This window comes from Gallus gallus, chromosome 1 (assembly GCF_016699485.2).
Source record: "Gallus gallus isolate bGalGal1 chromosome 1, bGalGal1.mat.broiler.GRCg7b, whole genome shotgun sequence".
NCBI lineage: Eukaryota > Metazoa > Chordata > Aves > Galliformes > Phasianidae > Gallus > Gallus gallus.
Window position 1 is genome coordinate 81,716,311 of NC_052532.1, and position 15,908 is coordinate 81,732,218.

At 43.5% G+C, this 15,908-nt stretch overlaps 1 protein-coding gene and 1 long non-coding RNA gene across 3 annotated transcripts in view; one reads left to right on the forward strand and one right to left on the reverse strand.

Annotated features, from left to right (window-relative positions):
* Positions 1–15,908, forward strand: part of LSAMP (limbic system-associated membrane protein) — a 965,359-nt gene that overhangs the window by 409,625 nt on the left and 539,826 nt on the right. The gene's annotated exons all lie outside the window — the stretch shown is intronic.
* LOC121106591 lies at positions 11,954–15,813 on the reverse strand. Its single transcript, XR_005839147.1, has 3 exons — positions 15,665–15,813; positions 14,100–14,207; positions 11,954–13,973 (listed from the first exon to the last, which is right to left on the reverse strand). It is a non-coding gene; the product is annotated as an uncharacterized LOC121106591 (long non-coding RNA).

Below are 15,908 nucleotides of genomic sequence, written 5' to 3' on the forward strand. Positions count from 1 at the left end.
GGAGGCAATGGCACAGGAGCCTGCGCTTTCTCCTTAGGATTGTTGTGATCGTGCAAGCCCTGATCTGAGTAGCCCGTTACTATCTTTCTGTATCTGTTATAACCTTGCTGACCCATCCTCTGCCCATTGCGTCTAGAGGGGGGACTTTTTCACTCCCCCAGTGGTAGGGCCCAGCCACGTGCAGTGCTCAGAGTGTCCAGGGGCTGTGTTCAAGGGATTGAGGTGCTCTCTGCTGGGCATCCGCTTTAGTCCCATCTGGCAGAGGTGGTATCACCCCATTCTTCTGAAAGGACCTCAAAGCCTGATGGGGCTCATCTACATGACCTGGGCATGGAAGTAATTGTTCTCTTGCATCTTAGTGGCCTTTTCCAACCATAATGATTCTATGACTCTGTGAATCCATGTGAAAAGAGGGTAGGGTCTGTTACGGTTCCCCTAATAACCTTTTTCTCTCTTTAGTCCTAACTGTCGTGTGCTTCCCTTGCTGAGGGACTGCTGCATTCTAGTAGCACTCCAATGTAAGCAGTTCTGTGGGTTGCATTGGCAGGAGGACTGCGTTCTCCAGCTACATGCACTGCTAAAAAAAATAAATAATAGGAAACCTGATAAAGACAAAAATACAAACTTTAATGAAATGAAATCCCCTCTCCAGCAATTATTCCTAAGCTGTGGTGGCGGCGAGCCTGTCATTTTCACAGCAGAATGCAGTTAGCTCTACTAGATTTCAAACCCCAGAAAAAAAGGGTATTTAACAAGGTGTCCGAGCAGCCTCTTAGCAGCAGTGGCGGGAGCAGCACAGCTTATTAAGGCTGATGCCTTGGTTCAAAACAGAGCTCCTTATTATGGGGAATATGTGGAATATGTTACATGTGGCTTGTCTGAGGGGTCCAATTGTAGATATATCTTCTATTACATTAATATTTCTCTGATGGCGATTATGAAACCTCGCTGCTGCAATTCAGGAATAATCTTTGGTTGTGTTTCTGGCACCCCCACTCTCCCCCCCCTTAAAAAAACCACTCTTGTGGGGAGGCACTGGGTTTAAGAAGTCTCTGCACAGTCAGAGAAAACAAGAAATCAACAGCTGCAGTGCCAGTGGATAATAGAGAAGTTATATGGCACTGGAAGAAAATGAGACATCATTACAAATGGCCTGGGAGCAAGAATTATCACCAGCTCTCACAATGGCTGGAATGCTCTTTCCCCCTGACACTTGGGAAGATAGCCTTCACGTTTCAGGGACTGAGATTATATTGGTATTTCTGTCCCTGGGAGCCTGGCTTCTGTAAGTGGTTGAGAGAAGTTGTAAGCAAGCCCAGGGGAAGATGAAAGAGGGGATCGTTTTCTTCCTTGCTGAATTGTTTTTTTTTTTTTTTTTTGCTTCTGGCAAAATCTGAGCCTGCTGTTCCCTGGCAGCGTGAGCGCTGCTCCTTCTGTGTTGGCTCAGCCCTGGAGGGTGAGCAATGGCTCACCAAGGCAGAAGGATGTAGCATCCACATTCATATATTTGCACCCCCCAAGAGGCAGTGCTCTGCCCTGAGGTGGTCTGGGAAGCGTCTCCAGTGGTGCCAAATACCCTGCTCCATTCTCCAGCCAAGCAGTGTCTGTAAAGCAGCAGCTTTCTGTTGGCGTCGTGTTGCCAAACCCTGAATTTATGATGAGCCTCGTGAGCATCCTTCTGCCCTGAACAACTGCAGCAGCTGACAAGATTTCGTGAGACCTTCCGCCCTCCTTATTTGTTTGAAATACACAAAGTAAAAAATGGTTTCCTGCTCTTCTGGCTGCAGGGAAATATCTGGAAATACATGGAATGCATTTATCTCAATCCTGACGTCACATTACAGAGGGGAAATTAGAAAGAAGTTGACTTTATTAAGTCGTGTTATGATTTTTAGGTTATGGTTAATTCTTTTTTGACTTGATAATTTGCTACAGGAATGGAGCTTGGGAATGGTTGCTTCGATAAATAAGTCTCAGATGATTCCAATATTTGAAAGGAGCGTATAAACAGGAGGGGGAGCGACTGTTTACAAGGGTGGATAGTGATAGGACAAGGGGTTTTAAAGTGAGACAGGGGAGGTTTAGGTTGGATATCAGGAGGAAGTTTTTCACACGGAAGGTGGTGACACACTGGAACAGGTTGCCCAAGGAGGTTGTGGATGCCCCATCCCTGGAGGCATTCAAGGCCAGGCTGGATGTGGCTCTGGGCAGCCTGGTCTGGTGGTTGGCGACCCTGCACATAGCAGGGGGGTTGAAACTCCATGATCATTGTGGTCCTTTTCAACCTAGGCCATTCTATGATTCTACAATGGTATTCATTCCTCTAAGATCATTATGGGAGCTGAAGTCTGATATTCTCTCTAAACTTGTGCCATTGCTGTAGTTTTTGTTGAGGTTCTTAACTGGGCTAGTAGAGGTAGATTAGTTTGCTTCCCTGTAGCAAGCTATTTTTTCCTCTTATTCTGAGACCTCAAGTGGTAGCAGAATCGAGAGCTGCGTAGGTTGAAAACGCTACCAAATAACATTTATGTTCGAGAAAAGATCATTTTTCTTGTGATGAAGAGATGAGGGGATGAGCAGTTCTGAAACTGCTTTTCTTCCAGTCAAAGTCCAAATAAGTTTTGGTGGCAGCAGTGAAGTTTCTTCGCTTGTAAACTTTTTTTTTTCAGTTTTGCACTTTGAAAATTCATACCGAAGCTGCAGAAAAATAAGACTCTCGAATGGCTCAATCTGTGTATTTTCTCATTTAAAAAAACAAACATATAGTAGATTTCCATGTGATAATATGAATAGTCCAGATTTTTTTTTTTAAAGGGACTTTAATTTTTAATGAGACTGATCCTTCAGCCCGGTTATAAATAACTCCCAGCACTTAATTAAGTCCAGTGAGGAAGACTGTGGAAGCATCTCGACCTGAGCTAGCGAATGGCAAGCAGAAAATGTAAGTGATGGGATGGGCTGGTAAAGGGTTGCTTTCAGCATTCTGCTGTCCCTTTAAATCTCTCACTACACGAGCACGGCAATACGGCACGCTGAGCGGGGCTCCTGCTTCTGGTGCTCTGTTAAAATGTCAATTTTAAGAAAAAAAAATGTCTCTAGGTCAGTCTTTTGAGGTCTGGAAATGTGTCTGCTTGTGTGGGTGCTGCTGGCAAGCGGTTCGTAGACACCAGTGCATCAAAGTGTCTAAACAACAGGGCATAGCTGGGAGCAAGCCGGAAAATGAACTGCAAAGAGTGGGGCTGCCTAGTGCATATTAAACCAACTCACAGGCAGAAGCGATCAGAGAGAAGAAGGCCTGGTTGTGATCCGCTTCAGCCTTCTGTAGTATGTGTGGGGTGAGGGAGTGAGTGTTAAAGGTGTCGTAGCTGCCTGAAGAAAAGTGACCCATGCCAAGGGAACATCTGGGCTCCATAAACACAAGGCAGGGCTCAGGGGCAGGTGGTTTTTAAGCTGCTGCCATCATAAGCTCTTGTTTTAACAGGTGAGCAATGGATCTGGCTGGCATTTTTTTCTTTTCAGATTTCAGCATGATGTTGTAATTAAAGCACCAAGGAGCTCTGGCACTGCGAGACATGGATTGTGCCCCGACTCCTCCGCGTGTCCTCTGTACAGTTGTCAAACCATTTAGCTCTGTGCCTGGGCAGGTAGTTGAGAATACTGCTGTAGCTGAAGTGCTTTGGGACTCTCTCATTTTTCAGGTTGCTATAAATTCCTATTAGAACAATACGGTGATTGCTTGTGGAGGCACATATTACAATATTTCCGCTGACTGTTTCCACAGAAAATGAGTATTTTACCCTAAGGTAAAACAAAGAAGCAATAATATTTTGATGTTTGTAGCGAACCCAGTTGTTTTTTACGTGGCAGAAGTAGGCCCAGTCAGGTAGAACCATAGAACCGTGGCATATCCTGAGTTGGAAGGAGCTCCCAAAGGTCATTGAGTCCAGTTCCTGGCTCCATGCAGGACCACCCAAAAAAATCAAACCAGATGTCTGGCTCAAACCCTGTGTTAGCACAAGGCAAACCAAGTCATGTGATTAGTGATTTTTGGAGTACCTGGGTCCCCCCACCACAATCCTTTCCATCCTTCTGGTGTTGCTGGATAGGTAACTGGAAAAGAAGTTCCAGAGCAGGGAGGTCACGGATGTTTCTAAGTTGGAAATCTGGAGAGAAGGGATTTGCTCAGACCTTGCTGTCAGGATCACTTTGGAAAAGGTCCTCTGCCACTCAGCTCTGGGCTTTAGCACAGCTGACACCTTAGAGTCCACAAAGTGGGATGCTGCCAATGGCATGAAAGCTTTAGTGTTTGTCCAGTTTTCTGCAGGCTGGTAAGAGTTTGTCTGGAGCAGCATGGAGTTTGGCCTTTCTACATGAAGGTACAACATGTCTGCTTTCTTGTCGCAACTTCTTGGGTGTCTGGCCCAGCTCTTTGCATCTTAGTGGCAGGTATGTCCCAGAAGGTAGATGAGCTGCCCTGTAAAGTTCTCAGCAGCAAACAGCTCACAGCATTGCGATGAAACTGTCTTTTTCTTGTTTTCCCCATTCTTCTTACAGAATGAGTCGGTATGTGGTAGAACAAAGTCCCTGACACCGCTTCAGGTGTTATTCCTTGGATTATTCTGCTTCTCCCTCTTACTGCTCTACCATGCAATCATGTCTAAATCAGTTAAAGCAGTGGTATGACAAAAGCTGTTCCTGCGCTGATGGACCAGGCACATGGCCAGAGAAAATACTTGTCTGTTGCAGAGCACTGCCGGCTTGGAAGTTAGTCTGTGGCCAAGCGTCAAACCTTTTCAAGTGGAGACAAATCTTCATAGATTTCAGTGGACCTTCAGTATATTACTGAATGTAGTTTTCTAGTTATTACTTCATTTCAGAAGGCTGTGAAGGCTTGTAGGGATCTGCCTTTTAGAGAGACATCTCAGTGTATGATGACCTCTCCCAGTCTGTCATTGTTGCCTGTTGTAGTTTGGATTTGTGAGAACCAGTAGATGAGGAGAATTGATTTGACAAGTCTAAGATTTTCTCATAGTTGTTTTTCAGAGCTACTTGCTAGCTAACGTCCATAAACATATTACTGGCTTTGCAATAATCCTTAACTAATAATGTGTTTTCCATCAGTTCACTGAGTCTTATTATACCTCCTGGTTACTGTAGTCCTAGATCACACAGTGATCTTGTTCTTGCAGGGAATATTGCCTTTCTTTCATACAGCTTTTAATGAATTCAGAAATTTCCTGTCTTCTCATGAAGTCACTTATCATGGAGACTCCTACCAGGGAATTCACTAGCTGGCGTGCTTGCTGAAAGTGAGCAGATGACTGAAGTTACTTTGTGTCACATGCACTCGTTTGTGGAACAATATTTTTGCACTAATCGCATAGATGTTGGTTTCCCTGCATAGTTATGTCAGTTGTACAGTTTGAAGCACCTACCTAATACATTGTAGTTGCCTGTGTGCATACAGAAGCTGTATTGCTGAGTGTCTAGGCTGGATAATGTTAAAAGCTATTGCACTTTATGCTTCCACAGAAGTGCAGAGGAATACGCAGGCCAGGCTGGATGTAGCTCTGGGCAGCCTGGTCTAGTGATTGGTAACCCTGCACATAGCAGGGGAGTTGAAACTCGATGATCGTTATGGTCCTTTTCAACCCAGGCCATTCTATGACTCTACGATTGAATATGTTTAAAAAATAAGTAAATAAACTTGAGTTCCATCCTTGCAGATGTGTCAGACTATTGGGAAGCAAAAATAAGCATCAGTAAATTGGCAGTGGTGCTGCATGGCAGTGATATCAAAATGAAGAGCATGCTGAAAACAATAAATACCTCATTCTTCTGAAAGCATTGAAACATTAAAAAAAAAAAGTCTCTGACAGGTAGTCTATACTTCACCAAAGATCTGCTTTCACCTTCAGAAGACTTCGTGTCTTCAGGTAATACGTGTCGATGCAGGACAGGTCAGTACCCATAGCACTGAGCGTTGTGTTGTTCTGCACATGCTGCTACTTACTCACGTGCTGTAACTGTAACACTTGTGGTTGTGATGGGTGTTGAGTTGCTTGTGTTTGTATTTTCCATAGCTCCATTTCAGCTTACTAGTATTTGTTCCCTGTCCTGACCTTAAATTACCTGGAAAGTTCATGTTCTAAGTGCTGTTCAGTGATCACAACTGCTAAATAGGGATCTTCCTCCCTCAGAGAAACAAACTAAACCAAAACAGAAATGCTAACAGCACACAGAGTAAATGGATGACATGAGTGCTCAGGGAGATCTGTGAGTCATGGTGAGAAAGAGCCAGACTGGTTCCCCAAGGCTCAGTCACCTGGAAACTCCGATGGAAGTGTTGATGCTGGAAGCTCAGAGAAAGCGAGCAGTAGGAGCCTTTGCTACAGTAAGAATTCACAACGTATCTTCATACATGTAAAACCAGGGAAGAGACAAAGCCTATTTGGGGCAGAAGGATATTCTGGTGGGAAATTTCATTTTGTTTCTGTTGAGTTGAATTGTTAAACGTAGAGGTCTGCACTGCTGTAGCTACACTTTTCCTACTTACGCGCTATTTTTGTTGGACTCTGAAGGGCATGCACCTGTAGTGTGGCAGCATATGGTACTTCCATTTATTGAGGTATTGTGTGTTGAACTACGTGTTAGTGACAGCTACCTTACATAAGGATGCTAATTATGTAATTAAGGCAACAGGAGACAGGACTTACGGGTTCCGTTTCAGCTGCAGGCGTGTACTTTATGTGAGACCTTGGGAAAACATTGAAGTGCCTCTTGGATAAATAAGGTACAAGCTTACAAAGTAAAAAATAATTATTCTTCCTTTTCATCTTTCCCCTGTGTTGCAATTTTAGATATTTTTTTCAGGTGGGCCTTAGTTTCTTACCGTAGGCACAAAGTATATCTAGTGCAATGGAGCTCAGCTTCTTCTTGAAACAGGAGTGCCACGGCACTAGTCCTTATCTGCAGAAGTACACAGCTCCTGTTGTCAATAATGAAAGTCATCTCTTTGCACATTGAAAATTTCTGTGGATTTCAGTGAGGAAGAAATGGGAAATTCCTACGGTTAGATGGAAGAACGTGAGGAAATGTATGGAGCATCAGGGCACAGAAACTAGACGAGCCATTGTGCCTTTGCAGTGAAAGGAAACTTTATTTTCTACTTAATTGTTTTCCAGTGAAATAACATGACAGTGCTGCCTGCCCCCACATGAGCTGTCTTAGTGACATGTGGGTTGCGAACACCTGCTCACACCTTATGCTGCACCATATCAAGAATGTGAAATTCCACGGGAAACAGAAAGAGCTCAAACACACCAAAAGCATTGCTGCTCTGCAGCCCCCTCTCCTTTCCAGACTGGGGCCATCCCATGTACCAAAATTATCCTCTATGTCTTTCAGCTGGTATGAGATTCTGAGAGTGCTCGTGAAAGCCCTTTTTTGGGTGCATCAACTATTCTTTATGCAATTGCTCTGAGCTGTTGCTATACATCTGTTTAACATTCCTGACTTGTTGCAGAACTAAAGTTTTCGATATTTAATGCAAAACAATAAGGGGGAAAAAATTCCCTCTCACCAGTCATTTGTCTTCATCACAAGAGGTGCTCATCCCTGGTTTCCATGGCAATCGTGCAACTTGGTGATTTGTTGAAGTTCACACCTCCCTCTCAGCTATGAGAGAGGAGATGCTAAAGGAGAGGCCAATGTAATTACTAACCTTACAGCTCTCCAGCAGCCCTGGGGCTTATCTGCTTCCATCAAGAGAGGGCTGTGCCTGAAGTATGGGAACCTGACAGTAAGAGGAGTTACGCTTCATGGAAGGCTGAGGAGGGGCCAGAGGAAGCCGAAGGTGAAAGGTTTGTTTACCTCTAGAAGATACCAAGCATGAGGTACACGTGGGACATTTTGTACCGCATTAAGTGTTGCAGTTAGGAAAGTCCAAAGGATGATCCCGCATGTATTTTGTCTCCCACTACACTCACAAGTACTCATATATGAGAGAATCTGGAATAGCTCCACCAATGCTAATAATAAATAAGTGCTATTATACTTCTATAAAGCAAGGTGAGGTGGGAGGAAAATTGGTCCTTTTTGATTGTGGTTTGCAGCAATACTGCATTGTCATTACCTCTCCTATGAGGGTGTTTCTAGAGCAAGCAAATTAGAAGTTAAAGGAGTACTAAGAAAGCACTTTATTCCTGTGAGCACTGTCATGGCACTATCATAGCTCCAAGTGGAAAGGTAGTGGGGTCACCACCTCTCAGCAAACAAGCTCTAGGTCCAAAAATCACCATGAACCTCAACTACTTGCTTAACATTCAGGAGCTCAAACATTTTCAGTGGCTGACAGGACCTTCCCTTTGAATGTATACAGTAAAGTGAGACATTGGATGTCAGTACAGCTGCTGATGGGTGTGCAAAATGAGCAATAATACGTAGGCAAGGGATGGAAGTTAGCTCTGGAAGAAGTGCGTGCCGTTCTTGAGAAAATTCTTGGTCCCATTTAATATCTCAGATGGTGTGAATGGTGGTGCATAGTGATTGAAGAGAAGGAACTAGGAAGGAGAGGGGTTTGTTTATTGTAGCTCACTAGCACTTTCTTCGTTCTCTTTTCCTTGGCTGCGTTGTGGAAATGAAAATGAAAAATTAGGACAAAAATCCAATGAATTCTCTATGGGCAAAAAACAGGAGCAGGAGGCGGGGTATCAAGCTGTTTTTCCCTCCAGCTCTTTAGGACCTACTCTGCACTGTAAATCCTCCTGAACGTTAAAGCTCTGCCTAGAGTTATTTCTGGACCTTCTTCCCGTGACGGAGGGGAATGCTGAATGACTCTGAGCTCTCAGCCTCTGAGTAAGATTTACTATCACTTTTTGTCCTTGTTGTCTTTCCAAACTGGTCATTTGGCTACAGCAACTATATATGTATTTGTATTTGATTTCTGTGGCCCTGGAGATTTTAAGGAGGGAGAAAAGAAATACATATAAATTCATTGGGTGTCAAAGACCTGCTTGTTTGCTTTAGATCTCTTAACAATCCTGCTCCACTTCCCACTTCTGTATTCTCTATTCAGCTTGAAAAATCTATGTTTGAGCCAAAGGGGATTTACATGGTAATAGTTAACTTCAGCAGATAGTTTTGTTGTTCTTCTTCTTCAAGTTTTTTAAACAAATATATAGAATCAGAAGACTCTGGGGAATGTCATAAGATTCAGAATTGCTTGAAGCAAATGAACAATGGTGTAAAGGAAAAAAAAAAAAAACAAACTGTAAAGGAAGAACCCAAGCAGTACCAAAGACTGGTAATTCCATGTGAATAGTAATGAGTGTGTTGTAGCTCTTTTTAGAGCCAAAGAGAAGCCATTGGCTGGGCAAACGGATGAGAGTAGAGGCAACTTCACACTTCTAGAGTAAAGAGTTCAAATGTCTGCAGACCATCACTTGTATCTAAGACGTTTGGTGTGTGCTGCCTTTGAAATGAGAACTGATTTGACCTGAGTCCTTCACTAAAAGCCAAAACCAGAGCCATCATTTTCAGTAAGTTCGATCTTTTAACACTATACTGTTTATTTCCTCAGCATCTCTTATCTCAGTTGATGTCTTTTGTTTTAGTCTAGCTAAGGCAAACTGAAAGAGTTTTCAGCAGAGGCACAACTGATGTTCCCTGTGTGTCACTGGCATGTCACATCTCTATCTCCAATGGACCATCTTTCCTTCCCAAAACTGTGTTTAAGACTATTGAAGATTTTTGTCATGGTAGGAACGTTCCAGTTAAGTGTGAACCGGCTGTGAAACACTCAAGCCTGACGTGGTGCTAAGAGCAGAAGTACCTTACTTGTCAAGTATTAATATCACTGAAATTTTACCAATATCTCCCACATAAATCATTAGCCCCTTCCAGCCCTCCTTTCCCCTACATGCCAGCTTGTCTGTAGTCTTGGGCAGTTAGACAGCCACAGTGGAGGACTGCTTCTGGTTCTGTAGCACAGTTAATTATGAAGATTATTTTAGGAACCTTATTTCCTTCCAGCTTCCTGCAGCCACACAGTAGTGTACAAGAACAGTACATGCAAATGTTATCAGTCATTCTGTTACTATTATGGCATTGAACCTTGTCACCCAAAAGTCACTGCACCGCTCATCATGTGATCATAGCATTGAATTGGTTATGTATTGTCCGCTGCAAATTTTCTCAAAGTACTATAGAACCTGTAATTACTGCAGGGAGAGTAACGTTTTACCCATTAGGCTAGGAAGCACTCAGAAGCATTGTCTAGGGCATTGTCAACGTTTACAGGAAAATTGCTACTAGTTCAATTCAACCTAATATAGAAGCAGGTGGGTGACTGAGCAGACAAGGTCGTGGTGGCCAAACTTGGCATACACAGTATTGGTCTCAACAAATGTAAATAGAAGGGTGGAATCCTTAGCTTAGTTTTCAAAGCACATTCCACTGTTGTATCTAACTGGACTAGGTTAGAGTTAATTAAATTTGCTTCTTGCTTGTATGATAAATAAAAAAAAAAGGTGAACTAAACTAGATCTGAGTGTTAAGGTACACAGCATCTTACCTCACAACTAGGCAGAGGTTTTGGCCTAAGGGTAAGGCAGGAGTAAAACTAGAAGTCTGAGAAATAGAGGAATTGTGGAGGTAATCTGTCTTCTCATCCTTATTTATTTCCTGTGGACCCGATTGCTTGATTCACCACCTGGAACTGCTAGTGGGGAGATGGAGGGTGCAAGCAGGGAGGCAGAGAAGAACAGCTTTATAGAAGCATCATCTGACTTGTGCAGAAATGAGGCAGGAATGCTCAGGTCCGCGGGAATCCAGCAAGAGCAGCTGTTTCACACAGAGGCAGAGTACCTCTGACCCAAGGCAAAAATGAGTTGATCAGAAGTATATTGCTCGTGCGAGCACTCAAAGGCTGTGGGGTTCTATTTGTAACACTCTCCGTAAACCAGGACGTACTTGTTTTCATGTGAGGTGGAAATTTTCAAAGAGAACATTCTGTGAGAGGAGCCATGTTGCCACCTGTTCGCTTGCACTTCATCTCTGCTTCTCCTTCCTTGCAGCAAGGTCTAGAGGAGTGTAGGTAGTTACAAAACAGGGCAAGAAAGATGTTTTTCTGCCAAGTTTACAGAGTAGTGTGAAGTTCCAGGCCTGGAAGTATTTCCTCTTTTGTTCCAGATAAACATATTCCTGCAAGGATTTCTTGTTGGTTGTGCTTTATTTTAGCTTATCTAGTCTGCTGGTCTTACAGCTAACCTCCCCCACATCTGTAAACATGTACGTGTTCACAAATAACAAGTAGAGGTTGAGATGTGATCAAAATGAAGAAAGGCTGCAAACCCAGTGAATAAATTCCTGTGGTCCATGGGAATGTATAAAACATTTGTCTCTTGAAGGAAAAGAGGAGATTCAGAGGGCAGGAAAGGTGGGCACAGTGCTTTTCTTAGCAGGCATGCAAGTGTGTTCAAAAATATCAGAGTCTGAGAGGGGCAAAACCTGGGAGCTTGCAACTCTGTTCGGTCTTCTAGACTGGAGAGCGTTGACTTATGCAGACTCGCGTAAGGGAGAAGATCTAAAAGCAGTGTTCTGGTTGTTGGAGAAGTAGAACGCGGTGTTACCTTGGCAACCTGAGATGTTCTGTGTTCAAAGGGAAATAAGAGTTTTAAAAAGTCTGGAGAAAAGTCTTCACCAGAGCGGGTGTGCTGGCAAATGGCTCTTCAGAACGGCAGTCACCTGAACGCAGGCACGATAAGACTTTGAGCAGTAGTTGCAGTCTATCTGGAGTCTCCTGTGCATGAGTGCTTAAATCTTGGGGGGAATGCTAAGGCACATGAGTTGTGTATGAGCTGTAACCTTTCATCCTCTTTGGTTTAATCTTTCTAATTTCCCAGGTCTAAGGTACCTCTGTTCATTCACTCACTGAGGAAGGAATAGGTGCTTCTGTAAAATGTCCTTTTATTTCGAATCATGCAAAATGTAAAGTATCCTGTAGAGAAATATAATTCATTTTCAAATTCTGCGGTAGGCGCTGCTTCTTAGGTGGCAAGGTGACCCATTGCATTGCATCTGGAAATTCCCCCTGGAGTACTGCCTATGTTTCAGGGAGGGCACAGTTTGGGGTACTTGTGGGTCTCGTGGATGGTTGAAACTTTCATGAGAGCAGAGCTGAAATCAGGAGAGCGCTGTGCTCTCCATAAGTTTTCTAGTCCGTCCTGTAGCTCCAGGGGCATTAAGCTGCTTGGGCCATTTCTGACAGAAGTTTTTCTAACCTTTAAAAAAAAATCTCCTGGCAGAGAGATTGTATAACAGCCCGAGGTAGTGAACTTCTGGTTCTTATTCTTGCAGATAGAAATTTCTTTTGAATATCTTATCTAATTCTGTTCTGTTGCAAATTAAATTAATTACCTCCTGTTCTATCCTCAGCAGACACAGAGAACAATTGATCACCATCGTCTTTGCTACATTTTACATAATGAGAGACTGTTATCATGTCATACCTCAGGTTTTCCTAGACTAAACAAGCAGTTCTTGTTCTTTTTTTTCCCCCCTGTATTTTCACAACCTGTTTTTTGAACCCTGCACTTTTCTCAGTGCTATACCCAAGTCTTCAGGTGCAGAGGCAGGCTCTGGGTGGGTGATGTTTGAAGATGATGGTACAAGTCACAGTGAGATGCTAAGCATGATGATACCTTTTGGAAGTAACGTGACAATAGACATAAAATGGCAGTGATCATCACATGTAACTCATTTGATATAGCATTCTTGACAGCCAGTAGGGGTGTTTAAACCCATATCCTTACATGGAGTCTGCTTCCATGAGTGCTCCACTGTATTAGCTGGGCAGGGTTTTTTTTAATTATTTTTTTTTTCCCAAAAACAAAAACATAGTGCTGCTTAGGAAGAACAGCAGCCAAAGAAGTGCATGCATATTAATAGTGAAATGGTGTGTAGGGAAGCTGGGTCTTTCTTTGCTCTCTCAGAAGGAATGGTAACATGTGGGCACAATGTGACTGGGCAGTGAGCAGAATAACCTTTCCAGCCTTGTAAAAATAGTCTCTATGTCCAAATAGTAGAAGTGATTCTGGGTCACTGGAAAGTTGTTCAATGCTGTGAATTGTTTGCAGAGATACTGCTGCTGTTAGCTCCAGCTTGTGCCCTACGAAGACCCATGTTCGTCTTTCTCCTGGAAACACTGCTGGAGGGTGTTTGCTTGGCTAATTGCAAAGACAGAACCCACAAATCAGCATCTTCTTCTGAAAAGAGGCCCTTCAAATGTTCATGTTTTAGATAGCCAGTATGAGACTGACGCTAACTTTATTCACCAGGGTGTTTTGAGCAGTTTTGGATGAAGAATCTATCACAGACTTACAAAACAAATGTTACCCTTCCTTCTCTCTGGGAATTGTCTGTGAACATTGTGTGATCTTCTTGAATAATTCAGCATTCAAAATCATTTGTCAAATAATTTCCATGAATAATTTCTGACTTACAGCTTGTCCATGATCTATTTATTGTGACTATTTGAAATCAGATCTGACTGATGAGCTCTGATTGCACACACTGGTTACCTAGAGTAGTGCTAGTCCCTGATGGGATGGGCCTAGGCCTTTGAAGCACATTTATGCAGTGAATGCTTATGATTAAGAATTTTAAATTCACTCTTCACAAATAATCTCCAATGGCTGCTAAAACTTGCTGTTTCTGTGAACATTTCTGCCAGTAAACTCATTAGCTAGAATAATTGCACAAAAAAAGAAAAAAAAAAACCACAAAAGGGGAGGAAAGCGAGGCAGACCAATTTGTTTTCAAATCAGAATGAACACTGCTGAAATACTCCAATGTTCCCCTAGTCCTTTGGGACCTAGCTATGTGAGAGCATTTTGTGATCTTGATAGGCTTTCGTTTTCTTGAAGCTTTAGCAGCCCCTATTTAGTTGTTGGGTTCAGTCTCCACCCAGTTTCCTATTAGGCAGACAGAAAGCGAGAACTTAGAAACTGTTTAAGCAGCATATGCTTTCTGCGCAACCGCAGAAATGCAGAGGGTTAAGCATGATATTTACAGGTACAGTTTCAGCAGATTATTTGTACCTGCTTATTGCGCAGTGCTTTAAGACTTTTTGGTGAAACAGAGCGTATACCTGCATTCCAGGGATGCCACGGGTTCTGATTTTATTGCTCTCAGTTTCTTTTATGTTTCTGCAGAGGGAAAAAGAGAGAGAGACTTTCCTTTAATTTTTGTTGGAACCAGGACCCTGTTTTGGTGTTGGCTGATTAGCTTTGGGTATCATGCTTAAGTAGATGCCTAGATGTAAATTTTGCCTTCCTCCTGTCAGCTTTGGTTGCCTTAGGTTTGGTCCCTTTCCTTCTTTTTCTCTTTTCCCCACTCACTCAGGACATAAACTTTAATGATGAGATTTCATGCTCAGTCAAGTTTTTGAAAGCCACTTATGAAGCATCAATCAGATTATATACCTGCCCTGGCTGGGTGGCTGCTTTTCCCTCCCTACAAGGGGTTGATGGTCAAAATACATAATGAGCTACCACTGACAGCCTATCAGACTTCCATCTCTTCCTGTCTTCCTCAGAAACCTCTGCAAATGATGGCTTAGTCCATCACCATGCAAACTGTTAGTACTTGACATTGCTCCACAGAGTATGATTGTTTCCCTTGCTTCATAGAATCATAGAATCTTATAGTCATAGAATCCTTAGAGTTGGAAGGGACCTTTAAAGGTCACCTAGTCCACTTTCCCTGCAATGAACAGGAACATACACAACTAGATCAAGTTGCCTGGGGCCTGATCCAGCCTCACCTTAAAAGTCTCCAGGGACTGGGCATCCACTACAACTCTGGGCAACCTATTCCAGTGCCTCGCTACCCTCACTGTAAAAGACTTTTTCTTTATATCTAACCTAAATCTACCCTCTTTAAGCTTGAAAGCATTTCCCCTTGTTCTATCACCACAGACCCTGCTAAAGAGTCTGTCCCCTTCTTTCCTGTGCCCCCCCTTGATACTGAAAGGCCACTATCAGTGACCTCAGAGCCTTCTCTTCTCCAGGCTGAACAGCCCCAGCTCTCTTAGCCTGTTCTCATTGGAGAAGAGATCCATCCTTTGTATCATTTTTGTGGCCCTCCTCTGGATACATTCCGACATGTGAAGTCCTCAGTACAGGAGAGACATGGACATTTGGATGCACTACTCCAGGAGAGGCCTCACCAGCACAGAGTGGAGGGGCAGGATCACCTCCCTTGCCCTGCTGGCCATGCTTCTTTTGATGCAGCCCAGCATACAGTTGGCTTTCTGGACCATGAGGTCACATTGCTGGCTCATGTCCAGCTGCCATCCACCAGTACCCCCAGGTCTTTTTTGGCAGGGCTGTTGTCAGTCTTTTCATCCACCACCTTGTATTGGTAGTGAGGATTACCTTGACCCAGGTGCAAGACCTTGCATTTGGATTTGTTGAACCTCATGAGGTTCACCTGGGCCCACTGCTCAAACCTGCCTAGGTCCCTCTGAATGACATCCCGTCCCTCTGGTGTATTGACTGCACCCCACAGCTTAGTGTCATCAGCAAACTTGCTGAGGGTACCCTCAACCCCACTGTCAATGTCACTGATGAAGTTATTAAAGAGTATCAGTGCCAGTGCTGACCTCTGGGGAACATCACTTGTCACTGATCTCCATCTAAACACTGAGCCATTCACCACCACCCTCTGGACTTAGTCCTGCAGCCAGTTCCTCATCCTTTGAACAGATGTTGTGGAGTACTGTGTCAAAGGCCTTACTGGAGTCCAGATAGATGACATCAGTGGCTCTTCCCTTGTCCATTGTTGCATTGACACCGTCATAAAAGGCAAGCAGAATGTGCCCTTGGTGAAGCCACGCTGGCTCTCCC